Consider the following 26,836-nt stretch of genomic DNA (forward strand, 5'->3'; position numbering starts at 1 on the left):
ACATCTGGCAATCAGTCTTCTACATATCAGTCTCACATGCATCCAGTTGCACACTTGTCAGATACACATACATGCACATGTACACAGTGCAGATACATGCAGCTTGAACCAACATCCATGTGTGACACCAAAACCTTGACAACTGACATACACAGTCATTCAAACATGTGTGCTCACACATCTGCATTTGGCCTGCATGCTTCCCCACAAATACACCATCCATGTGTCTCACACATGAAAGGACTCGCATGTGTCAGCCTCACGGCCCTGTACATACACATCCATACATGGCCCTACAAAACCACACGTGCAACCTGCACACTACTGGCACACCACCACACGCACATCTTTCAATCAGTATGCATGTACACCTACCGCTGGACTCCAGACGGGTCTGCCTCTCAAGGACCTGGACATGGGGCATACGCGTTCCAGGACCCTCATTTGGTCTTCCGACAGGTGGCCCCTTAGCATCCGCTGCCTTCAAGAGGCGCCGGGCCTTGTTGAGGGTCCTGGACCTGAAGTCCTCCCAGCGCTTCTTGACATGTTTGATGTCGCGGACTGCCACCCCCTCCGCGTTGATGGCAGTCACGATGTCCATCCAGATCCTTGTCTGTCCTTCCTTGTCGGCGCGCGACCTTCCGAAGAGGGCATCATACTGCCCCAGGACTTGCTCCACCAGGAAACCAACTTCGGTGGCAGTGAAGCTGGTGGCCCTCTGCCTCTCTGGCTGCGGGTTGCCAGTGGTCTCAGATAGTGGTGTGCCCGACATGGCAACCCCAGAGGCAGGAGTGGGTGGGCAACTGGGTCCTGGGGCTGGGCTGTGGAGCAATGGAATCCCAGTCGGGAGTCTTCGGTTCCAGCAGGGGTGGTCACAGCAACAGCACCCCTGGCTGACGTGCAGGCAGCAAATGGCAGGGCACGTGGGCAGCAGGCAATCAGGCAGCAGCAGATGGCAGGTGGGAGCGTGCTCGGGGTTCTGGGGGGCAGTAATTCGGCCCTCTGGGCAGGAGCGTGGTCTTCCGTGTGTGAACATGTGGCCAGCTTGGTACGGAGTGATTTGGCACGTGAAAATCTTGCACGTCAGCGTGTAATTCGAGGAAAGGCCCTTAGCGCGTAAGCGCGTCAGCGCACGTACGCGATTTCATTGGACCAAAGGCCCTTAGCGTGTAAGCGACGTGACGCGCGCAGGTGTTCCCCTCATAGCACGTGATGATAGAGCACACGTGGAAAAGTTGCACATCCGAGTGTCCGCGCGTGTAATTGGAGGAAAGGATGTATACACGCGTAAGTGACGTGTACGTGTGGGCCGGTTTAAAAGGTACGTGTAGGACGCCATTTCCTTGTACGTGCTTTTTGTGGAGAGCGAGTGGGTGGATTCTGTACTTCTTGTTGGTTCACACGCGATTACTTCACAGCGTTTCAAGTTCGTACTCCCTGTTACCTCTGACAGCTTTCATTTTTCTACTTTTTTTTGGGCCTGTTTCCTCAAACAGTGTTCACTTCTCCTTTTGTCCTGTCTCCTCAGACAGCGTACAATTCTTCTTTTGGCGGGGGTGTTGCCAACGCGCACACGCGCGTATTTTTCACATTCTTTTTCCAGGCAGACGGTGAGTTCTGCACGTACTTAGCAACTGTGCATGCCCCGTGTGTCGCGTACCCCTTCAGAGGTCATTGTAGGCTGCGTGTATTACACGTACGCTTATTTTTTTGTTTCTGGGTGCCACAGCGTAGTGCGGGTTCATTTTTCCACGCACGTGGTCTACGAGGGGTTGCGTGCACGTTTATTTTTGTTTTTGGGCTGCCTGTGCATTGCGTGACCCGTCATCTTCCCCCAGGGGTCACAGACAGCCTTGTTAGAGCACTAGGGTACGAATTCCATCTAGTACCCTACCCCTTTGACCCCCAATTGCCCAGGACAATAGTTTACTGCTCCTCCCATACGCACAACAACATCAGTGCCATGGTTGGGAGGCGACCAAGCGGTAAGGGAGGCAAAGGTGGCTGACCTTCAAAAGGTGGACGTGGTGGGCGCGGAAGGGGACGTGGCCAGGATTTGCAGGGTGTCCGTAGACCCCCATGTGTGGAGGACCAATCAGGGACACCCATGCCCCCCCTCCCCATGGTTGAGGGAAACGTGGCTGAGACCATCCCAGCTCAGCCCCTGTTGGACCAGCCAATTGTGGCACCTGACCTGGCACAGGATGACTCCCTGGCTGACTTCCAGGTCAGCAAGTCTAGGCCACGTGTGGCGGTGCAAGTTGTCACCAAGGCACGTGGATCTGGGGCAGCTATGTCATCTGCTGCCCCAAGTATGCAGGGGCAGCTGCAGCTCCATCCGCCCCAGCTCTGACTCTCCCAGCCAGGACAGTGTCGGTCCTGGTCCATCATACTGATGTTCCCCCTTCCAAAATCACACTTCAGACAATGCCTGCACCAAGTCCTATGGTCAATGTGCATTTGCACACTCCAACAACCCAGTCCACCAGTGATTCTGCCCCTACTGACTAGAGCGGCGTTAGCCACTCTGGCTCTGCTCCACCTTCTAAAAAGAGGAAGAAGGGTGCTCTGGCACGACAGGCTGAGACCCCAGGCACGGCTACACACTCCGGCACGTCAAGGAAGCGTTGCTTTAATGACGCAGAGCTTAATGCACTTGTGAGCTATGTGTTGCAACATAGCCACGAAATGGTGGTGACTGCAGGGTCTAAGACCACACCTGGTCAACGTAAGGCACACTGGCAGACCATCGCCAACGACATATGTGCCCTTGGATTTGTGAGGCGCTCAGCTGATGATTGCTACAAGCGGTGGAACGACCTGAAACGCAGAGCAAAGGACAAGCTGGCCTCAAGTCATGCCGCTACTCTGGTGACTGGCGGTGGGTCTCCACAAGAGGACAACAAACTCACTGAACATGAGTCTGTTGCTGAGACATTCGTCACAGAGGAACATATCCGAGGTGTGGGAGAACTACCCGATTATGAAACATTGTCCGGTGAGTGCACATGCGTGTGTGTGTAATGCATGTGTATGTTGTTTGGGTGACGGGTTCTGATTGAGTGGCAGATGAGGGTGTGTGTGACTGAGTAGTATGGGTCACCCATGTGCTTCATCCAAAACATTCTGCGGCCTTGAATTTGGGTGTGACACTATCCCTTCTACCCAAAGTAGTAATTTAGCGCAACATTACGGCAGTTGCCCTTGAGGTGGCATCATGCAGCAACATTGTTTGTATTTTTCAGTGTTCTTTCAGGCTGATTGTTTCAATTCTCCCACTTTTGCAACACATTCCTCAGCCCTATTGTGACATATGTGACATGCTTCTGTCAGTGAAGAACCCCACATAGGCCCACATGTGTCACCTTGGTAGTGGAAGATTTGACCATTCAGGCTGAATGAGTATTGTCCTGATCACATGATGTTTTTGGGCCTGTTTGAATGTGGAACATGCTAGTTGTTTCCTGTCATGTTGAAGTGCACAACCATTGATGTGTACATGGCCCTGCAATCACTGTATTTTTGTACATTGGATGTGTTGCAGTGTGTGGCACATGGCGTATCTTTTCACACTATGTGGCATTTTTCATCTCTTCATGTCCATCTCACATGGATGGGTGACAGTACTCATTCACTGACATATGGATGTACTTGTGGAATGTACCATGGCTATGGTACATGCCATCTGTGTGATGGCATGTGTCATTTATGTTTATAGGACATGCCACTCACAGGCCAATGTGTGATGGCAGTGCTACCCAGCATGCAGCAAATGTGTTGGTCTTCCATCTTGGTGTCATCAGTGTCAGACTTTTGCCTCCCCTTCCAACTCTGTGAAAGTGCATGCATGGGAGGGTTATAGTCATGTGGGACATGTGTAAAGCATGTACTAGTTCTGTAGCTTGTCAGGCCTATTTGTGTGCTATGGTGCTAATGCCTGTTTCCATTTTTTGTCTTTCATGTTTTGTCATGATGCCCGCTCCCGGGGAGCCAGTTCAAGCCCTGCGTCCCCGAAAGCGGACATCCAGTCCCCAAGGAAGGACCCAGCAACCCCATATAGGGGCCCTTTGGACAGTGTCCTGGCGCCAGGCTCATAAAAGACATCAGTCTCATTATGGGAGTGCTTGGGTGCACTTACCTGATGCAGACCATGCTGCAGGATCCCGGCCTCCTTGAGGCCTGAAAGGAACTACTTTACCTGTGGGACTAATTTACCATCTGGGCATGGTCGGGGAAGGATACATACCTGATTGGAGGAAGGATACATACCTGGAACTTCTTCCAAGGCTATTTAAACCCTACCCGAACAGCCACACGTGCTTCGCGTTCTGCATCTAGCAGCTGGACGCTCACCGTGTCTGCTCCTGCATCCTGACTTCTGCCACGCCTGCTAGCATCCTGGATCACCTGCAAAGAAAGAGAACAGAAGAAGGAAAAGTCCTTACTTGCTAAATCCGCATCCCGGAGACATCTCGCCGACAATCCTGAAAAGGAAGACTTCAATTTAAAAGCTCATTGCGTCGATCGCTGCAGCACCGCATTCCACTCACCTTTACAGGGCGCCTCCATGTTCAGCAGCGATCATCCGGATTCGCAGTCACGCCCCAGCGCCTAAGGAGAAAAAGACCAGAACAAAAGGTGAGAGAGAGAAGGGAATAAGGAAAGCTAAATCTCCATGTTAAGACTTACCTCTTGATTCATTCCCTCTTCATTTCGGGTCGGCGCCGCATCCTGGCATTTCCGGACCCCGGCCCCTAAGGGGAAAAAGAGACATCAGCGTTAATGAGCGAATTAAAAGACATTACCAAAAAACGCTCATTAAAGACTTACCTGATTTCTACAAGGTTTTCACCTCTCATCTCGGGTCGGTGCCTGTTCCCCGGCATTCCGTACCCCGGCCCCTATGGGGAAAAAGACACTAGCATTAGTACATTAATACATGGACACAAGGGGAACCTCTATTCAAAAAAACGTACCTGGAAGCCAAGCAAGTTTGGTTCTCACCAATCCGAAAATCCAGTGAAGTAACTGGATACCAACGCACCCCTGCATCAGAAGCAGGATGGAGAGCTCGTCCTTCCAGACCCTAAGGTGAGACGCTACGAGAAATCACAGAAGGGTTTCGAGGGGAAAGTGGGAGGCCGATTGCATTACCCCGCAGACAGTTAATCCCCTATTTTCGCCTACAGAAGGATACTTCTGCGAGCCAGACAAGCCAGATTTGGGAGCCCGGTCCAGTCCGTCTTCCGAACCCTGCACATCACCTTAGAAGAGGTCACAGCAGCGCGAACCAGGCCAGCGCCTCCGTGGGAGTCAGGTGAGCGTAACAGAACGCAAAGCCTTCCTACAAATTCCCACCCAGGCGCTATAGAAAGTTCTGAGACTGATCAGTTGGCCCAATTACTGGGGGAATTACGGGCCGAAGTACATGCCGCTCATCAAGAGACTAATGCCCTCAGGAGGGAATTAATAATATCAAAGGAAAGAGCTGATGACCTGGCCAGACAGCTTTTGCAAGGTCAAGCTGGGCAAACTCCTCTACCCGGTTCCGGAGGGAACCCCGCTCCTGTGGTTTCCAGTAACCCTGTGCAGATTAATCTACCTGGAAACATGCCGCTGGCCCCACCCGAACGCTTTGCTGGGGACCCCAAACGATTCGCCGTATTCATGATTCAGTGTCGTTTGCACTTCCTATGCAGACCTGGGGCCTTCCCTAATGATCAGACCAAGGTAGCCTTTGTATTGTCATATCTCAGCGGCTGCGCTGCCGATTGGTCAGTTCCACTGGTTACTCAAGATGACCCGATTCTCCATGATTTTCAAAGGTTTTAAGGAAGCATGGAAAGGTTATTTGCTCGACACTCTCAGGGGCAAGCTCTGGATAACGAACTTCTATCCCTGCGACAGGGCAATCAGGACCTCCTATCCTATATTGCAACCTTTAATAGACTAATTGTGGAAACGGGATGGCCAGAGGATAAAAGTCACGTTGTTTTATCGAGGCCTTCGCGGAGAACTTAAAGATGTCTTGGCCCAAGTTGTAAATCCGCCCCAAGAATGCACAGAGTATATAGACTTAGTGGTCCAATTGGTTCACAGACTTCAAAACAGAAAAGCAGATCGGTCCAGGTTTGAGACCCGGGTGTTGGTCAAGACCCATGCTAATCCCAAGGTAGTTGATGTCTCTGAGCCTATGCAAATTGGAGGGGTTAAAGGACCCTTAACTCAAAAGGAACGTGAAAGGAGGCGGCAGTTAAAATTATGTCTTTATTGTGGGAATTCTGGACACTTTTTACGAGATTGCCCGGCAAAACCACCCCGAAAGGCGGTAGGAGCCGCTGATAAAAAACCATGAAGACTCTGTTTCGGGAAACGACTCCGCCCGACAAGTGTAGGGGTCCGCTTGCCGAGCTTGAAAACAAACTCTCAGACCTCGCATTTCATTGTGCCAATGGTTCTCGTAGATCCAGAACAGCCTAAGCGGTTGCATGCAATAAAGGCATACATCGATGGTGGGGCTATTGAAAACTATGTGGATCGTGAATTGGTCTCTAGGATTAACCTCCCTCTCCGTCCTAAAACCAGCAAAGATGTCATCACCACAGTTGATGGAACTGAAATTGCCTCTGGACCGGTAACACATTCCACTACTGAGGTGACTCTCATTGGTCCCGACGGCCATCGGGAGGGTGTTGTGTTTGATGTAATCAAGGCTCCACAGTTTCAGGTTATTCTTGGAATTCCTTGGTTAGAGACACATAATCCTCGAATTGATTGGCGAGCTAAGAGAATAACCTTCCTGGATTGTACACAAACCTGCTACCCAGAAAACCTGAAGATTAATCTAGCATCTGTAACCTCTGCCTCCATGCAACTACCTCCGGAATACCAAGACTTTCAGGACGTCTTCCAAAAGGAACAGGCTAACACGTTACCTCCTCACAGATCGTACGATTGCCAAATCGATCTGGTGCCCGGTGCACAACCCCCTTGTAGCAGGATTTATGCCCTTACCGAACCTGAGAATCTGTATTTGAGACAATATTTGGATCAATACCTAGCTAATGGTTTTATTCGCCCGTCAAAGTCCCCGGCATCCTCGGCTTTGTTCTTCGTACCCAAAAAAGAAGGCGACCTTAGAACTTGTATCGATTACCGCGCATTGAACCAATTAACGGTTAAAAACCGTTATCCTCGGCCTCTGATCCCTGAACTCCTTGACCAGGTGAAGGACGCTTGCATATACACCAAGTTAGATCTCCGGGGGGCTTATCATCTGGTACGAGTAAAAGAAGGCGACGAATGGAAAACTGCCTTCCGTACTAAATACGGATTATTCGAGTACCAGGTGATGCCTTTCGGATTGTGTAACGCGCCGGCTGCCTTCCAATACTTCATGAATGATGTCCTTCGGGAACTCATTGATGTTTGTGTTGTCGTATATATCAATGACATTCTGGTGTACTCCTCTTCGGAATCTGATCACAGAAAACACGTCAGGGCAGTACTTGAAAAACTGCGCCAACACAAACTATTTGCTAAATTGGAGAAATGTGTTTTCCATACCACAGAAGTCGAGTTTCTAGGTTTCATCCTGACACCCAAAGGAGTCCGAATGGACTCAAGAAAAGTGGATGCCATCCTCAAATGGCCATCAACTAGCTCTGTAAAAGGGGTTCAAAGCATGCTCGGCTTTGCCAATTTCTATCGCCGGTTTATTCCGGAATTTTCACGCGTGGTACAACCCATTACTGCACTCTTGAGGAAAAATAAACGTTTTGAATGGTCTGAAGAAGCAGAGCAGGCCTTTCAGGATTTAAAAGCTAAGTTTACTTCTGCACCTATATTGAAACACCCGCGTCCAGATCTCCCTTATGTCGTCGAGACTGACGCATCCAGACTAGCCATGGGAGCTGTCCTGTCCCAAAGAGATCCCGAAACCAACCAACTGCATCCGGTAGCATTTTGGTCCAGAAAAATCTCGGCACCCGAGGTTAATTATGCAATCACGGACAAAGAACTCTTAGCCATTAAGTCCGCTTTTAAACCCTGGTGGCATTACCTGCTTGGCGCTCGACATACCATCACAGTGATCACTGATCACCGGAATTTACAGTATTTGAAAACCGCCAAGGCTCAGTCATCATGGCAGCTCCGATGGGCTTTGTTTTTCGCTGAATTTGATTTCGTGATTACCTATCGACCTGGCTGCAAGAATGGCAAAGCAGACGCCTTATCCCGAATTGGAATGGGAGAATGTGATACAAACTCAGAACCAGTACCAATTGTTATGTCCAGCCGAGACTAGCCCCGTAGTGTAGCCGAGGAGGTCTTCCCTGTAATGTACCCCTCTAACTTGGCAAAGCAAATAGACAAGCTGAGGGATTCACTATATGAAAGACAGGATGCAAGACGAGACACAGGAGGCGCAGGCCTGGAACACGGGATACTGCGGTTCCGCTGTTACAAATAATGAATTTATCAACAGACGTTTACCATCACAAGACAACAAGACTGAATGGTAAACAAGCGTAACCACACAGTAATTCAAGTAACCACTGACCTGATACACACAAGATGCGGAAATAACCAGGGAGGTTGACGTCTGTGCAATGGTTTCCTGTCTGGATGGTGCAGAGAAAAGATGTGCAGGAAAGAAATGTCCAAGTAATTCCAGTTATGCTGAAAACCCCAACTGGCTATTCCCGACGGCACGAGGACGCCTCTAGACTTATGGCACACCAATTTGAAGTCTCTAGTCCGTGTGCCGAAAACCCAAAAGTCACTGATTGGTTTTGTGAATCCTAACAGGAAGTTCAAAGGCAATCCTTATGTGTTCCGTAGTCGGCAGGAGGCGGGCAGCAGAGAAGGCAAAACGTGTCCAAAAGTAGTCCGTTTGGAGTTCCGTAGTCGGCAGGAGGCGGGCAGCAAAGAAGGCAAAACGTGTCCAAAAGCAGTCCGTTTGGAGTTCCGTAGTCGGCAGGAGGCGGGCAGCAAAGAAGGCAAAACGTGTCCAAAAGCAGTCCGTTTGGAGTTCCGTAGTCGGCAGGAGGCAGGCAGTAGAGAAGGCAAAACGTGTCCGGAGACACTCCGTGAGCAAGCTGGTTAAGAGGCAGGTAAGGTAGGAGGGCAGGATAAGGACGGGTAGGAACAGGAGCAAAAACGGGAAAACAGGAAGTAAGGATTTTCAAGGGACCGAGGCAGAATAGCGCTAACTGTTCGTAACGAGATTCAGAAGCACCGAAACAACAATGGGAGGTGCTTAAGTCACATGAACCGGCAACCACGCTCGAGTCGAACGTGTCACGTGACGGAAAACAGGCTGCCAGTGTTGCCATGCCAACTTCCAGGCGCCTGGCTGAGAACGTGGAATTCTTTGTTTACTATACACAGGGACGCCTGGATTACGGTGTTTATAGGGTAAAGCCCGGGCTGCCATGAAGCGTGAGGGAAGCTTGACACCAATAATTCCCGAACAGAGGATTCTAGGCATGACTTCGTTACAGACGCTTGAAGACATTCAAGCCAGAGTGAAACAACTCCTGGACCCTACAACCTTACAGGAATGGATACAAAAGGGATCAGACCTTACCATAGATAATGGTTTACCTTATTTCCAAGGACGCTTATTCCTGCCACATAAGGAATTACACGAACTAGTTATTTCCGGTTATCATGATACATTAATAGAGGGACACCCCGGTATTGCCAAGACAGAGGAAAAGGTGAAACGACAATTTTGGTGGCCCTCTTGGCGAAAAGATGTTAAATCTTTTGTGATGTCCTTTGGTGTTTGCGCCCAAAATAAAAGTCAAAAGAAAAGACCAGCCGGTCTCCTTCAACCTCTAGACATGCCACCAGCACCCTGGCACACCCTATCAATGGATTTTATTACGGACCAGCCTCCTTGTTCGGGGTACAATACTATTCTGGTAATTGTGGATTTGTTTTCCAAAATGGCCCGCTTTATTCCTTTGAAAGGTTTACCTTCAGCTTCTGTCCTAGCCAAAGAATTCCTGGAAAATATTGTTCGGCTACATGGATTCCCATCTATACTAATCTCTGACCGGGGAAGCCAATTCATTTCCCACTTCTGGCGCAAATGTTGCCAAATGGCGCAGATCGACATAAGATTAACGACCAGTCACCACGCCCAGACCGATGGTCAGACGAGAGGACAAATCAGACCCTTGAACAGTACTTACAGTGTATGTTACAGCAATCTGAAAGCAACTGGAAAGACATTCTTTGGATAGCCGAATACGCATATAATAATTCGGTACACTCTGGAACTGGCCACAGTCCTTTTTATACTTTGTTTGGGCATCACCCTCGAACCTCAAACCTTGACTCACCACAGAACCTCGGAATGCCTGCAGTGGAACATCTGCATTCTACAATTACCCAAGCCTTCAAAGAGGCAACTACGCATTTACAACAAGCCAAGAGAAAATACAAGGAGAATGCTGATCTACATCGGAGTGAAGCACCTCCGTATCAGATTGGGGATCAAGTGTGGTTAGCTACCAGACATTTACCACTCAAAGGGCCTCAAACTTTTAACCCAAAATATCTGGGACCTTATTCTATTACGGCAATAATTAACCCAGTGGCTGTTAAACTTGATTTACCAGCTAGTATGCGAATTCACCCTGTTTTTCATGTGTCACTTCTGAAACCAGTGGTACCCGGAACCCGACTACTCAAACCTCCAGAACCTATTCTAATAGATGGGGAGCCCGAATTCGAAGTGAAGAACATTTTAGACTCAAAAATGTTTAGGTCAAAACTGTTCTACCTAATTGATTGGAAGGGGTACGGACCTCAGGAGAGGTCGTGGGAACCCAGCGACCATGTGCATGCACCTCGATTAGTCAGGAAATTCCACCGACTCTTCCCAGACAAACCAAAACCCCCGGAGGGAACAACCTTGGGAGGGGCTTTGGGGGGGGGAGTGCTGTCATGATGCCTGCTCCCGGGGAGCCGGTTCAAGCCCTGCGTCCCTGAAAGCGGACATCCAGTCCCCAAGGAAGGACCCAGCAGCCCCATATAGGGGCCCTTTGGACAGTGTCCTGGCGCCATAGGCGCCATTATGGGAGTGCTTGGGGGCACTTACCTGATGCAGACCATGCTGCAGGATCCCGGCCTCCTTGAGGCCTGAAAGGAACTAATTTACCTGTGGGACTAATTTACCACCCGGGCGTGGTCGGGGAAGGATACATACCTGATTGGAGGAAGGATACATACCTGGAACTTCTTCCAAGGCTATTTAAACCCCACCCGAACAGCCACACGTGTGTCAGGATCGCCTTCTTGGGTTGCCCTCGTAGTGTAGACGAAGAATTCTACCCTACAATGTAACCCTGTGTCTGGATATAAAATAAACCAGCACCAGGGATCTATTGTTTGGAAGAATGGACCCAAATGGCGCGTGGCAGCAGATTCTCTCGTGTCTGACAATTTACTGTCAGACACGAGGGAATCAACTGGTATACTAGCTGACTACAGAACACATGTCACAAGGAACAGAAATAGCTGTTACAAAATATAAGAGAAAACAATCCTTAATACTTATACAAGGGACACCAAGAACAGAACATGAAAGTAGGACAGACACTCTTACCATGGGGTTGTTGATAGGAATTCCACGGGCATCCAATGCTCCAGTAAGACCGCCAAGGTACAGGGATGTAGGACTATACCCGCCGGCACGCGTACGCCTAAGGGTCGGCAGTACAATCCCCGACGAAACGAGGACGCTCCTATCTCCGCCCCTAATGGTACCACGGCAGTCTCTAGTCCGTACCGGGGGATGGAGAGGAGTAGAGTACCGGCAGTCTAGAAATAAGGAGCACTGGTCAGGTGGATCCAAAGCGGGAGATAATGTCCAGGTTGATCAAGTCGAGAGGCAGAGGCAATCCGTAAGGCAATCCAGGTCGATAGTAGACAAAAGTTCCGAAGGCAAAATCATGAGACAGAGGCAATCCTGGGCGAGGTCCGGTAACAATTAGCAGTGAGGCAGAACGGGATTTTCCGCAGGTGGGCTAGACAGAAGACAGGAGCGAGTAAGCAGAAAGCGTGGGGAAAATGTCCCGACAAGAGGTAACAGGGATAGACAGGAAAACAAAGATACAAGAGCAGGAAGACAAGAATTTTCGCAAACACGTAGCAGACTCCAGGATTCAAAATCAGAAGCAACGAGTTTACTGCGGGCTAGTGTTTTATAAAATCGTGATCACATGACCTGTACGTGCGGCCGCCGTGGTGCGGGTCGACGTCGCTGCCCTAATCTCCATGGTAACCGCCAACGCAAAAATCCTGAAGGACGAGATTGTAACCGGTTCTTGTGGCCGTGGATTAAACCTTTAATGCGAGGTAACCGAATGGATAGCGACCGCTGAAGCAATGTATCCTGATCCCGTTTACTGTGAGACTGCGGGGGCAGAGCTCGCCTATGACCCCTGCGGCTCCCGGGCCGATTCCTGACAGCGTGCTTCGCGTTGTTCTGCATCTAGCAGCTGGACACTCACCGTGTCTGCTCCTGCATCCTGACATTCTGCGGCCTTGAATTTGGGTGTGACACTATCCCTTCTACCCACAGTAGTAATTTAGCGCAACATTACGGCAGTTGCCCTTGAGGTGGCATCATGCAACAACATTGTTTGTATTTTTCAGTGTTCTTTCAGGCTGATTGTTTCAATTCTCCCACTTTTGCAACACATTCCTCAGCCCTATTGTGACATATGTGACATGCTTCTGTCAGTGAAGAACCCCACATAGGCCCACATGTGTCACCTTTGTAGTGGAAGATTTGACCATTCAGGCTGAATGAGTATTGTCCTGATCACATGATGTTTTTGGGCCTGTTTGAATGCGGAACATGCTAGTTGTTTCCTGTCATGTTGAAGTGCACAACCATTGATGTGTACATGGCCCTGCAATCACTGTATTTTTGTACACTGGATGTGTTGCAGTGTGTGGCACATGGCGTATCTTTTCACACTATGTGGCATTTTTCATCTCTTCAAGTCCATCTCACATGGATGGGTGACAGTACTCATTCACTGACATATGGATGTACTTGTGGAATGTACCATGGCTATGGTACATGCCATCTGTGTGATGGCATGTGTCATTTATGTGTATAGGACATGCCACTCACAGGCCAATGTGTGATGGCAGTGCTACCCAGCATGCAGCAAATGTGTTGGTCTTCCATCTTGGTGTCATCAGTGTCAGACTTTTGCCTCCCCTTCCAACTCTGTGAAAGTGCATGCATGGGAGGGTTATAGTCATGTGGGACATGTGTAAAGCATGTACTGGTTCTGTAGCTTGTCAGGCCTATTTGTGTGCTATGGTGCTAATGCCTGTTTCCATTTTTTGTCTTTCATGTTTTGTCATGATGCCCGCTCCCGGGGAGCCAGTTCAAGCCCTGCGTCCCCGAAAGCGGACATCCAGTCCCCAACGAAGGACCCAGCAACCCCATATAGGGGCCCTTTGGACAGTGTCCTGGCGCCAGGCTCATTATGGGAGTGCTTGGGTGCACTTACCTGATGCAGACCATTCTGCAGGATCCCGGCCTCCTTGAGGCCTGAAAGGAACTACTTTACCTGTGGGACTAATTTACCATCCGGGCGTGGTCGGTGAAGGATACATACCTGATTGGAGGAAGCATACATACCTGGAACTTCTTCCAAGGCTATTTAAACCCCAGCCGAACAGCCACACGTGCTTCGCGTTGTTCTGAATCTAGCAGCTGGACGCTCACCGTGTCTGTTCCTGCATCCTGACTTCTGCCACGCCTGCCAGCATCCTGGATCATCTGCAAAGGAAGAGAACAGAAGAAGGAAAAGTCCTTACTTGCTAAATCCGCATCCCGGAGACATCTCGCCGACAATCCTGAAAAGGAAGACTTTAATTTAAAAGCTCATTGCGTCGATCGCTGCAGCGCCGCATTCCACTCACCTTTACAGGGCGCCTCCATGTTCAGCAGCGATCATCCGGATTCGCAGTCATGCACCAGCGCCTAGGGAGAAAAAGACCAGAACAAAAGGTGAGAGAGAGAAGGGAATAAGGAAAGCTAAATCTCCATGTTAAGACTTACCTGTTGATTCATTCCCTCTTCATTTCGGGTCCGCGCCGCATCCTGACATTTCCGGACCGCTGCCCCTAAGGGGGAAAAGAGACATCAGCGTTAATGAGCGAATTAAAAGACATTACCAAAAAACGCTCATTAAAGACTTACCTGATTTCTACAAGGATTTCACCTCTCATCTCGGGTCGGTGCCTGTTCCCCAGCATTCCGTACCCCGGCCCCTATGGGGAAGAAGACACTAGCATTAGTACATTAATGCATGGACACAAGGGGAACCTCTATTCAAAAAGACTTACCTGGAAGCCAAGCAAGTTTGGTTCTCACCAATCCGAAAATCCGGAGAAGTAACTGGATACCAACGCGCCCCTGCATCAGAATCAGGATGGAGAACTCGTCCTTCCAGACCCTAAGGTGAGACGCTACGAGAAATCACAGAAGGGTTTCGAGGAGGGTGAGAGGGGAAAGTGGGAGGCCAATTGCATTACCCCGCAGACAGTCAATCCCCTATTTTCGCCTACAGAAGGATACTTCTGCGAGCCAGGCAAGCCAGATTTGGGGGCCCGGTCCAGTCCATCTTCCAAACCCTGCGCATCACCTTAGAAGAGGTCACAGCAGCGCGAAGCAGGCCAGCGCCTCCGTGGGAGTCAGGTGAGCGTAACATGTTTTTGCAGGGGATGACGCACTTGATGCTGGTGAAGTTGAGGAGATGGTGCAGACCCAGGAGGAACCTGAGGCACAGCCGGCCACCAGTGGGGGACGTGGTGTGGTGGTGGGTGAGAACCCACTCTTACTGCAGACGATACTGTCTAGGGGTGTCTCTGGGTGCACCTTCCCAGACCTCTATTCAGGTGTTGATTCGGATGATGAGACCTATGTGGCGTCGCAGGTAAGTGTTTCTGGAAGGGGTTCTGTTCTGTCCAACCCACCTGCACCAGGGTTAGAACCCTCTATGGGGATGTCAGTGTTGGTTAGTCAGCCTTTGGCCATTACAGGTGCAGGGTCACACTCCACAACATCTGATCCTGTTCCTGGGCCAGCAGATCAGAGGGGGAATGCAGTCCTGCAGCCTCAGGCAGTGCCGGCACAGCAAGGCGCAGATCTCCTTGCCCCAAACAGGTGTGGTGCCCGCCGACGCGGTGGCCGTACGCCACCAGGCAATACCGCATGGGAACAATCCATTTACGGTATGGCAACCCAACAGGCAGCATCAGTTGAGATGATGGCTCAAGCAATGGAGAGGGTGGCCACTTCCATTGTCCCCCCTGAAAGGCAGATGGAGCTACTACAGCAGGCAACAGACTCCATTTGCCAATCACACAGGGAGGACATGTTGGCGTCCAACAGGGACAGAAGGGCGGCACTGGAGACTCTACGCCAATCGATTTCAATAGAGTCCCAGGGCCACAGGGAAGCCCTGAGGGTAGAACTCCATCACCTCAGGGAGACTCTTGTTGACCTTTGGACTTCCACTAACTTGAGGACAGAACAGCAGCTGGAGCGGCTCACACGTTCGCTCTCAGCTGAGATGCAGGCAACTCGGGAGGAGATCCGGGCATCACGTCAGGTGCTGCATGGGGATCTCCGCACTATAATCCTCCAGAACGAGACCTTCTACGCCTGCATGCTTGCTGCCATGGAGGACCATACCAGGGCTTTGCGTGGCCTGCCTCCCATAGCACCACCACCTCCTGTGGCAGCAGCAGAGGGTGTTCAGAGCGACAGCAGCAGTTCTCCCACATTGGTATAGCCGTGCAGGCCATGAGCCCATGGAGGTGTTTTTTTTTTCCCAACATCCACACAGGCGGCTGTTGGTGCGCACCCTGTCCTCGGACCTCCTGGGTGGCCTCCCCCCCCCGTGGACCCCACATGGCCAGTTTTGATTTTTGACTTTTGCTTTTTTGATTTTTGATTTTTTTTTTTGACAGTGTGTTGCCTTGTGTGGCTCCCGTGGGCATCCACTGTATTCCGGCTGGGCACATGCAGGCTTGTCCTGAGTTTGGGTTTGATGCTTGGGTTCGTGAGACACACACCACTCCTGCTTCCCGTTTCAATGGGCTTGCAAAGGGTGTGACCAAGTGACAGTGATGTACACAGTGATGTTGAGCTCCCATGAGCTGTGTGGGCAGTCTGTAGTCAATACTGTGTAGACATTCCTTGTGTATATTGTAGTTGTATTGTACACTGCATGTTGGAATTATGTATGCTTCTGCTTCCATGTCTCCCTCTCAATTTGCAGGTTCATTCCTCATGTCTTCACAAGGCCGTCTACTTTGGAGATGGAGTTCATGTTGTATGCAGTACACAGACAAGTTTTGAAGCCTGCAAGACTACAGTTAGAAGGGGGCGATGTGGTTGCATATTCAGGTTGTAAGACTACGACTACTTTAACTTAGTACTGTCATGTTTTAGTTATGTTTGAGCTTGTGTAGCTGCATTGTATTGTTGGTAAGTATTTGGTCATGTGTGTTGTTAGTTCAACATTACTGGGAGCATATTGTTTGTAGCCAGTTTCCATTAGGGACACTATTCTTTGTGACACATGTGTCAGGCTTTCGGGATTGCTTTGTTTGCTCTCACATAGCATGATATGCCATGGTGTGTTGGGTGGTGGTGCTGGGGAGGGGTTGGGTGACATGGCACTGTTCTCATGTTGTATTTTGCAAAGGGGTAATGCATTTAGCAGCACATGTGTCTTTTGATGACACAGCATTGGTGGTGTTTCTGTACGTAGGTATGCACACATTGTGACACTTCCAGGTGACCAAGCTCAGGCTGGTATGGTAGTGACAGTTGACTGTCCCTTGAGTCATCATCATTGATTGTCAGATGGTATGTGCTAGGGCTGTGTGCACTCCACAGGGGTGTGATTCTAAGTGAAGTAAATAGCCACCAGCTGCGTTCGGGCTGCCTCACCCCGTGCCCTTTCCCCTCCCATGCGCAGCGGGCGTGCATGTGGTTGGGGATGTGGAGGCACCACCATGTCCACCGGCAGGCCCCGGCATGTTGCAACGTTGTGCAGGACACATGCTGCCACTATGATCCTGCACACTACTGGGGGAGCGTATAACAGCTGCCCGCCAGAACGGTCAAGGGAGCGAAAGCGTGACTTGAGCACTCCGAATGTGCGCTCCACTATGCCCCGGGTTGTAATATGGGCTGTGTTGTATCTTACATCGGGTGGTGTGGTGGGGTTCCGAATTGGCGTCATCATGTGGGTGCTCAGAGGGTAGGCACTGTCCTCTAGGGAGGTGGTAATGGGTATCATTAGTAGGGTTGTGACATTACTCAGTATCTGGCATGCATGCATATGCTGTGGCATTTATACACACACCAAGCAGCCATGTATCGCCATGCCGCCCAGCTTCTAGGTCCCGGTTTAGGGTTGACATTTTGTAAATGAAACTGTTGTGGGTGGACCCTGGATAGTTGGCATATACTGAGGTGATGATTCTCTTGGCATCACATACTAACTGGACGTTGATGGAATGCCAGTGCATGCGGTTTCTATAGATGTGATCTGATGCCCTGGGGGGGGACGTAGAGCCACATGGGTGCAATCAATGGCACCTAGGACTTTGGGGAATTCTGCCACCCCGTAGAAATCCTGTCCTGGGCAGGTATATGTGCCTGCGGACTGATGGGCGTGCAGTCATGATGGCCAAGACCTGGTGTAGGCAGCGTGACTGCCTGGTCTGTGACACCCCACCCACTATGGCACTTGTCCGCTGAAATGATCCGGTGGCCAAAAAGTGCAGTACACTGAGGACCTTCTCCAGGGGGCTGAGTGCTTGGGAGCAGAGGGTGGGTGATGTGAGGTCATCCTCCCACTCACTGACCAGGTCGAGTATTATGTGAGGTGGAAACCTGTACCTCCCATACACCTGGTCATCAGGCATGCCAAAAAGGCTGGTTCTGGGTGTGAAAATTCTGGACCTGACTATCCTCCTCCTCCAGTATCCCACGACCACTGCTTCTAGGAACGCTATGTTCATCCTGGCGTCTGAGCTTGCTTGTTGTTTGCGTGCACTTTCATGCTGCGCGGGTCCACGTACGCCTGCTTCCTGCTGGCGGACGTGTTTCCGGATTAGCCTTTCTTTTTTGGCGCGTGCGTGTGGGCGTTCCGCCCATTTGCCTCCTGTACTTCCCCGTCCACCCCAGTAATACACGTACCCCGCTCACCCAGGCACAATCGCGTGTAAAACTTCCCGCGAGCCCCTGAAGTACACGTACCCCGCTCGCCCAGGCACAATCGTGTGTGAAACTTCCCGCGCACCCCCGCAATACACACTATTTTTGACACAGCGGGTGTCCATGTTTGTCGCGTACCCCTTTGCACGTCATTTGTCCTAGAGGGCCACAGTATGGGACATTCATCAGAGCTGAATATACAAGCTTTTTGTTAGCGCAGGGACGCTACCGCCTGCCTTCGTGTTGCGGACATGTGTTAATGTACATAGTTGACTTTTGGTTTGTGTCATAAGATCGCCATTTCACTGCTGGGGGGGGTGGGGGTGCAAGGGGACATGAGTGGGACATGAGTGGGGGCCTGTTGGCAGGTGCCCTGCACTGCTGGGGGGTGGGGGTGCAAGTGGACATGAGTGGGGTCCTGCTGGCAGGTGCCCCTCAGTGCTGGGGGTGCAAGGGGACATGTGTGGGGGCCTGCTGGCAGGTGCCCCTCAGTGCTGGGGGGGTGGGGATGCAAGGGCACATGAGTGGGGGCCAACTGGCTGGTGCCCCTCAGTGCTGAGGGGTGGGAGTGCAAGGGGACATGAGTGGGGGCTTGCTGGCAGGTGCCCTGCACTGCTGGGGGGTGGGGGTGCAAGGGGACATGAGTGGGGGCCTGTTGGCAGGTGCCCTGCACTGCTGGGAGTTGGGGGTGCAAGGGGACATGAGTGGGACATGAGTGGGGGCCTGTTGGCAGGTGCCCTGCACTGCCTGCTGGGGGGTGGGGGTGCAAGGGGACATGAGTGGGGGCCTGTTGGCAGGTGCCCTGCACTGCTGGGGGGTGGGGATGCAAGGGGACATGAGTGGGGGCCTGTTGGCAGGTGCCCCTCAGTGCTGGGGGGTGGGGGTGCAAGGGGACATGAGTGGGGGCCTGCTGGCAGGTGCCCCTCAGTGCTGGGGGGTGGGGGTGCAAGGGGACATGAGTGGGAAATGAGTGGGGGTCTGCTGGCAGGTGCCCTGCACTGCTGGGGGGTGGGGGTGCAATGGGACATGAGTGGGGGCCTGTTGGCAGGTGCCCGCCACTGCTGGGGGTGCAAGGGGACATGAGTGGGACATGAGTGGGGGTCTGTTGGCAGGTGCCCTGCACTGCTGGGGGGTGGGGGTGCAAGGGGACATGAGTGGGGGCTTGTTGGCAGGTGCCCTGCACTGCTGGGGGGTGGGTGTGCAAGGGGACATGAGTGGGGGCCTGCTGGCAGGTGCCCCTCAGTGCTGGGGGGTGGGGGTGCAAGGGGCCATGAGTGGGGGCCTGTTGGCAGGTGCCCACCACTGCTGGGGGGTGGGGGTGGGGGGTGCAAGGGGACATGAGTGGGGGCCTGTTGGCAGGTGCCCTGCACTGCTGGGGGTGGGGGTGCAAGGGGACATGAGTGGGGGCTTGTTGGCAGGTGCCCTGCACTGCTGGGGGGTGGGTGTGCAAGGGGGCATGAGTGGGGGCCTGCTGGCAGGTGCCCCTCAGTGCTGGGGGGTGGGGGTGCAAGGGGCCATGAGTGGGGGCCTGTTGGCAGGTGCCCTGGACTGCTGGGGGGTGGGGGTGGAGTGGGACATGAGTGGGGGCCTGCTGGCAGGTACCCTGCACTGCTGGGGGTGCAATGGGACATGAGTGGGGGCCTGCTGGCAGGTGCCCTGCACTGCTGGGGGGTGGGGGTGCAAGGAGACATGAATGGGACATGAGTGGGGGCCTGCTGGCAGGTGCCCCTCAGTGCTGGAGGGTGGGGGTGCAATGGGACATGAGTGGGGGCCTGTTGGCAGGTGCCCTCACTGCTGGGGGGTGGGGGTGCAATGGGACATGAGTGGGGGCCTGTTGGCAGGTGCCCTGCACTGCTGGGGGTGGGGGTGCAAGGGGACATGAGTGGGGGCCTGCTGGCAGGTGCCCCTCAGCGCTGGGGTTGGGGGTGCAATGGGACATGAGTGGGGGCCTGTTGGCAGGTTCCCCGCACTGCTGGGGGGTGGGGTGCAATGGGACATGAGTGGGGGCCTGTTGGCAGGTGCCCTGCACTGCTGGGGGGTGGGGGTGCAATGGGACATGAGTGGGGGCCTGCTGGCAGGTGCCCTGCACTGCTGGGGGATGGGGGTGCAAGGGGACATGAGTGGGGGCCTGCTGGCAGGTGCCCTGCACTGCTGGGGGATGGGGGTGCAAGGGGACATGAGCGGGGGCCTGCTGGCAGGTGCCCTGCACTGCTGGGGGATGGAGGTGTAAGGGGACATGAGTGGGGGCCTGCTGGCAGGTGCCCTGCAATGCCCGGAGGTGGGGGTGCAAGGGGACATGAGTGGGGGCCTGTTGGCAGGTGCCCGTCACTGCTGGGGGGTGGGTGTGCAAGGGGACATGAGTGGGGGCCTGTTGGCAGGTGCCCTGCACTGCTGGTGGGTGGGTGTGCAAGGGGACATGTGTGGGGGCCTGTTGGCAGGTGCCCTGCACTGCTGGGTGTGCAATGGGACAATGAGTGGGGGCCTGCTGGCAGGTGCCCTGCACTGCTGGGGGGTGGGGGTGCAATGGGACATGAGTGGGGGCCTGCTGGCAGGTGGGGATGCAATGGGACATGAGTGGGGGCCTGTTGGCAGGTGCCCTGCACTGCTGGGGGTGGGGGTGCAAGGGGACATGAGTGGGGGGCCTGCTGGCAGGTGCCCCTCAGTGCTGGGAGATGGGGGTGCAATGGGACATGAGTGGGGGCCTGTTGGCAGGTGCCCTGCACTGCTGGGGGGGTGGGGGTGCAAGGGGACATGAGTGGGGGCCTGCTGGCAGGTGCCCTGCACTGCTGGGGGTGGAGCTGCAAGGGGACATGAGTGGGGGCCTGCTGGCAGGTGCCCTGCACTGCTGGGGGTGCAAGGGGACATGAGTGGGGGCCTGCTGGCAGGTGCCCTGCACTGCTGGGAGGTGGGGGTGCAAGGGGACATGAGTGGGGGCCTGTTGCCAGGTGCCCTGCACTGCTGAGGGGTTGGGGGTGCAATGGGACATGGTTGGGGGCCTGTTGGCAGGTGCCCGCCACTGCTGGGGGGTGGGGGTGCAAGGGGACATGAGTGGGACATGAGTGGGGGCGTGTTGGCAGGTGCCCTGCACTGCTGGGGGGTGGGGGTGCAATGGTACATGAGTGGGGGCCTGCTGGCAGGTGCCCTGCACTCCTGGGGGTGGGGCTGCAAGGGGACATGAGTGGGGGCCTGCTGGCAGGTGCCCCTCAGCGCTGGGGTTGGGGGTGCAATGGGACATGAGTGGGGGACTGTTGGCAGGTTCCCCGCACTGCTGGGGTGGGGGTGCAATGGGACATGAGTGGGGGCCTGTTGGCAGGTGCCCTGCCCTGCTGGGGGGTGGGGGTGCAATGGGACATGAGTGGGGGCCTGCTGGCATGTGCCCTGCACTGCTGGGGGATGGGGGTGCAAGGGGACATGAGTGGGGGCCTGTTGGCAGGTGCCCTGCACTGCTGGGGGGTGGAGGAGCAAGGGGACAGGAGTGGGGGCCTGCTGGCAGGTGCCCCTCAGTGCTGGGGGGTGGGGGTTCAAGGGGACATGAGTGGGGGCCTGCTGGCAGGTGCCCCTCAGTGCTGGGGGGTGGGGGTGCAAGGGGACATGAGTGGGGGCCTGCTGGCAGGTGCCCTGCACTGCTGGGGTGTGGGGGTGCAAGGGGAGTGGGGGCCTGTTGGCAGGTGCCCTGAACTGCTGGGGGGTGGGGGTGCAAGGGGACATGAGTGGGGGCCTGCTGGCAGGTGCCCTGCACTGCTGGGGGGTGGGGGTGCAAGGGGACATGAGTGGGGGCCTGTTGGCAGGTCCCCTGCACTGCTGGGGGGTGGGGGTGCAATGGGACATGAGTGGGGCCTGTTGGCAGGTGCTCTGCACTGCTGGGGGGTGGGGGTGCAAGGGGACATGAGTGGGGGCCTGCTGGCAGGTGCCCCTCAGTGCTGCGGGGTGGGGGTGCAATGGGACATGAGTGGGGGCCTGTTGGCAGGTGCCCTGCACTGCTGGGGGGTGGGGGTGCAATGGGACATGAGTGGGACATGAGTGGGGGCCTGTTGGCAGGTGCCCTGCACTGCTGGGGGGTGGGGGTGCAAGGGGACATGAGTGGGGGCCTGTTGGCAGGTGCCCTGCACTGCTGGGGAGTGGGGGTGCAATGGGACATGAGTGAGACATGAGTGCGGGCCTGTTGGCAGGTGCCCTGCACTGCTGGGGGGTGGGGGTGCAATGGGACATGAGTGGGGGCCTGTTGGCAGGTGCCCTGCACTGCTGAGGGGGTGGGGTGCAATGGGACATGAGTGGGGGCCTGTTGGCAGGTGCCCGCCACTGCTGGGGGGTGGGGGTGCAAAGGGACATGAGTGGGGGCCTATTGGCAGGTGCCCTGCACTGCTGGGGGGTGGGTGTGCAAGGGGACATGAGAGGGGGCCTGTTGGCAGGTGCCCTTGACTGCTGGGGGGTGGGGGTGCAATGGGACATGAGTGGGACATGAGTGGGGGCCTGCTGGCAGGTTCCCTGCACTGCTGGGGGGTGGGGGTGCAATGGGACATGCGTGGGGGCCTGCTGGCAGGTGCCCTGCACTGCTGGGGGTGGGGGTGCAAGGAGACATGATTGGGACATGAGTGGGGGCCTGCTGGCAGGTGCCCCTCAGTGCTGGGGGGTGGGGGTGCAATGGGACATGAGTGGGGGCCTGTTGGCAGGTGCCCTGCACTGCTGGGGGGTGGGGGTGCAATGGGACATGAGTGGGACATGAGTGGGGGCCTGTTGGCAGGTGCCCTGCACTGCTGGGGGGTGGGGGTGCAAGGGGACATGAGTGGGACATGAGTGGGGGCCTGCTGGCAGGTGCCCTGCACTGCTGGGGGTGTGGCTGCAAGGGGACATGAGTGGGGGCCTGCTGGCAGGTGCCCCTCAGCGCTGGGGTTGGGGGTGCAATGGGACATGAGTGGGGGCCTGTTGGCAGGTTCCCCGCACTGCTGGGTGGTGGGGGTGCAATGGGACATGAGTGGGGGCCTGTTGGCAGGTGCTCTCCACTGCTGGGGGGTGGGGGTGCAATGGGACATGAGTGGGGGCCTGCTGGCAGGTGCCCTGCACTGCTGGGGGTGGGGGTGCAAGGGGACATGAGTGGGGGCCTGCTGGCAGGTGCCCTGCACTGCTGGGGGGTGGAGGTGCAAGGGGACATGAGTGGGGGCCTGCTGGCAGGTGCCCTGCACTGCTGGGGGGTGGAGGTGCAAGGGGACATGAGTGGGGGCCTGCTGGCAGGTGCCCCTCAGTGCTGGGGGGTGCGGGTGCAAGGGGACATGAGTGTGGGCCTGCTGGCAGGTGCCCCTCAGTGCTGGGGGGTGGGGGTGCAAGGGGACATGAGTGGGGGCCTGCTGGCAGGTGCCCTGCACTGCTGGGGGGTGGGGGTGCAAGGGGAGTGGGGTCCTGTTGGCAGGTGCCCTGCACTGCTGGGGGTGGGGGTGCAAGGGGACATGAGTGGGGGCCTGCTGGCAGGTGCCCCTCAGTGCTGGGAGGTGGGGGTGCAATGGGACATGAGTGGGGGCCTGTTGGCAGGTGCCCTGCACTGCTGGGGGGTGGGGGTGCAAGGGGACATGAGTGGGACTTGAGTGGGGGCCTGCTGGCAGGTGCCCTGCACTGCTGGGGGTGGGGCTGCAAGGGGACATGAGTGGGACATTAGTGGGGGCCTGCTGGCAGGTGCCCCTCAGCACTGGGGTTGGGGGTGCAATGGGACATGAGTGGGGGCCTGTTGGCAGGTTCCCCGCACTGCTGGGGGGTGGGGGTGCAATGGGACATGAGTGGGGGCCTGTTGGCAGGTGCCCTGCACTGCTGGGGGGTGGAGGTGCAATGGGACATGAGTGGGTGCCTGCTGGCAGATGCCCTGCACTGCTGGGGGTGGGGGTGCAAGGGGACATGAGTGGGGGCCTGCTGGCAGGTGCCCCTCAGGGGTGGGGGTGCAAGGGGACATGAGTGGGGGCCTGCTGGCAGATGCCCTGCACTGCTGGGGGTGGGGGTGCAAGGGGACATGAGTGGGGGCCTGCTGGCAGGTGCCCTGCACTGCTGGGGGATGGGGGTGCAAGGGGACATGAGTGGGGGCCTGTTGGCAGGTGCCCTGCACTGCTGGGGGGTGGGGGTGCAAGGGGACATGAGTGGGGGCCTGCTGGCAGGTGCCCCTCAGTGCTGGGGGGTGGGGATGCAAGGGGACATGAGTGGGACATGAGTGGGGGCCTGCTGGCAGGTGCCCTGCACTGCTGGGGGTGGGGGTGCAAGGGGAGTGGGGGCCTGTTGGCAGGTGCCCTGCACTGCTGGGGGTGGGGGTGCAAGGGGACATGAGTGGGGGCCTGCTGGCAGGTGCCCCTCAGTGCTGGGGGGTGGAGGTGCAAGGGGACATGAGTGGGGGCCTGCTGGCAGGTGCCCTGCACTGCTGGGGGGTGGAGGTGCAAGGGGACATGAGTGGGGGCCTGCTGGCAGGTGCCCCTCAGTGCTGGGGGGTGGGGGTGCAAGGAGACATGAGTGGGGGCCTGCTGGCAGGTGCCCTGCACTGCTGGGGGGTGGGGGTGCAAGGGGAGTGGGGGCCTGTTGGCAGGTGCCCTGCACTGCTGGGGGTGGGGGTGCAAGGGGACATGAGTGGGGGCCTGCTGGCAGGTGCCCCTCAGTGCTGGGAGGTGGGGGTGCAATGGGACATGAGTGGGGGCCTGTTGGCAGGTGCCCTGCACTGCTGGGGGGTGGGGGTGCAAGGGGACATGAGTGGGACTTGAGTGGGGGCCTGCTGGCAGGTGCCCTGCACTGCTGGGGGTGGGGCTGCAAGGGGACATGAGTGGGACATTAGTGGGGGCCTGCTGGCAGGTGCCCCTCAGCACTGGGGTTGGGGGTGCAATGGGACATGAGTGGGGGCCTGTTGGCAGGTTCCCCGCACTGCTGGGGGGTGGGGGTGCAATGGGACATGAGTGGGGGCCTGTTGGCAGGTGCCCTGCACTGCTGGGGGGTGGAGGTGCAATGGGACATGAGTGGGTGCCTGCTGGCAGATGCCCTGCACTGCTGGGGGTGGGGGTGCAAGGGGACATGAGTGGGGGCCTGCTGGCAGGTGCCCCTCAGGGGTGGGGGTGCAAGGGGACATGAGTGGGGGCCTGCTGGCAGATGCCCTGCACTGCTGGGGGTGGGGGTGCAAGGGGACATGAGTGGGGGCCTGCTGGCAGGTGCCCTGCACTGCTGGGGGATGGGGGTGCAAGGGGACATGAGTGGGGGCCTGTTGGCAGGTGCCCTGCACTGCTGGGGGGTGGGGGTGCAAGGGGACATGAGTGGGGGCCTGCTGGCAGGTGCCCCTCAGTGCTGGGGGGTGGGGATGCAAGGGGACATGAGTGGGGGCCTGCTGGCAGGTGCCCTGCACTGCTGGGGGTGGGGGTGCAAGGGGAGTGGGGGCCTGTTGGCAGGTGCCCTGCACTGCTGGGGGTGGGGGTGCAAGGGGACATGAGTGGGGGCCTGCTGGCAGGTGCCCCTCAGTGCTGGGAGGTGGGGGTGCAATGGGACATGAGTGGGGGCCTGTTGGCAGGTGCCCTGCACTGCTGGGGGGTGGGGGTGCAAGGGGACATGAGTGGGATATGAGTGGGGGCCTGCTGGCAGGTGCCCTGCACTGCTGGGGGTGGGGCTGCAAGGGGACATGAGTGGGACATGAGTGGGGGCCTGCTGGCAGGTGCCCTGCACTGCTGGGGGGTGGGGGTGCAAGGGGACATGAGTGGGACATGAGTGGGGGCCTGCTGGCAGGTGCCCTGCACTGCTGGGGGTGGGGCTGCAAGGGGACATGAGTGGGACATGAGTGGGGGCCTGCAGGCAGGTGCCCCTCAGCACTGGGGTTGGGGGTGCAATGGGACATGAGTGGGGGCCTGTTGGCAGGTTCCCCGCACTGCTGGGGGGTGGGGGTGCAAGGGGACATGAGTGGGGGCCTGCTGGCAGGTGCCCCTCAGTGCTGGGGGGTGGGGATGCAAGGGGACATGAGTGAGACATGAGTGGGGGCCTGCTGGCAGGTGCCCTGCACTGCTGGGGGGTGGGGGTGCAAGGGGAGTGGGGGCCTGTTGGCAGGAGCCCTGCACTGCTGGGGGTGGGGGTGCAAGGGGACATGAGTGGGGGCCTGCTGGCAGGTGCCCTGCACTGCTGGGGGGTGGGGGTGCAAGGGGACATGAGTGGGACATGAGTGGGGGCCTGTTGGCAGGTCCCCAGCACTGCTGGGTGGTGGGGGTGCAATGGGACATGAGTGGGACATGTGTGGGGCCTGTTGGCGGGTGCTCTGCACTGCTGGGGGGTGGGGGTGCAAGGGGACATGAGTGGGGGCCTTCTGGCAGGTGCCCCTCAGTGCTGCGGGGTGGTGGTGCAATGGGACATGAGTGAGACATGAGTGGGGGCCTCTTGGCAGGTCGCCTGCACTGCTGGGGGGTGGGGGTGCAAGGGAACATAAGTGGGGGCCTGCTGGCAGGTGCCCTTCACTGCTGGGGGGTAGAGGTGCAAGGGGACATGAGTGGGGGCCTGCTGGCAGGTGCCCTGAACTGCTGGGGGGTGGGGTGCAAGGGGACATGAGTGGAGGCCTGCTGGCAG

Source organism: Ambystoma mexicanum, chromosome 1q, assembly GCF_040938575.1.
Source record: "Ambystoma mexicanum isolate Mex_15411 chromosome 1q, UKY_AmexF1_1, whole genome shotgun sequence".
Lineage (NCBI taxonomy): Eukaryota > Metazoa > Chordata > Amphibia > Caudata > Ambystomatidae > Ambystoma > Ambystoma mexicanum.